Genomic DNA, 931 nt, shown 5'->3' with positions numbered 1-931 from the left:
TGCGCTGCCATCCGTCAGGGACAGCAGGCATGGGATCTCAACTGAGCATCCTCCAACCCAGAACCTGCCTCCAAACTGCCTCCAGCAGCTGGTTGTGGGCTGTTACCCCCTTCCTGGAGGCTTTCCCCTCTATTCCTGCTCCTCTTGGCCTTTTCCCAAAACTGGGGGTGGAAAGGGGCCCCCATCCCTGACCTCCTGCCTTCTCCTGGAGTCACATCACACCTTCTCACGAGTCAGGGAGCAGTGCTGTGCCATCCTGCTGGAAGAGGGAGAGCGGTCGCCTCCTCCCCATCGCCTCCACCTCCTCACTTTGATTTCTTGCTTTAGAGGAGTGTTTTGACTAAATGGATTTTTGTGCGAAGACAGTGGGAGCATCGCTTGGCAAATCCCTTTCCACTGCGGTGCCAGGGGCTGTGAATAATGCAGGTGCTGAGAGACAGGGCTCCCCAAAACACACAGCTCTGCCTACCCCGGCCACTGCCTGCCGACCCCCCGGACCTCTTCCTTTTCATTATTAACTTTTCATTAATTAAGAAGATAAAAACATTAAATGGTGCTGTCAGCATCTGCTGCGGGAGCGAGGGGCTCCCAGGCCCTGCAGGCTCTTACCTGGAGGAGCTGCTTTCCTTGTTAGCTTGATTTAGTGGAGAAGCTGAGTAACGTGGTCATATCTGAATTGCCATCGATTTAGTCTCTTTTCTTGTTTATTTATGGGCTCATCTCCTCTGTCCCCACTCGTTGCTGTCTCAGGGAAGTCCTGAGGCTGGGTTTGCTCTGGCTGTGCTGGGAAGGGCCCGGTGGGCAGCTGCCACGTGCCTTGAGCCCCCTGTCCCTGCATGGCACACTCACGAGTGCACACGTGTGCAGTGGCACGTGTCACAGCGGGGTTTGTGTCGTGGTGTGGCCCTTCCTGCACTCCCTGTGCCCAGGG

This window comes from Manacus vitellinus, unplaced genomic scaffold (genome assembly GCF_001715985.3).
Source record: "Manacus vitellinus isolate BGI_N305 unplaced genomic scaffold, ASM171598v3 scaffold_47_pilon, whole genome shotgun sequence".
NCBI lineage: Eukaryota > Metazoa > Chordata > Aves > Passeriformes > Pipridae > Manacus > Manacus vitellinus.
The sequence above is the reverse complement of the archived record's forward strand: the minus strand, read 5'-3'. Positions refer to the sequence as shown.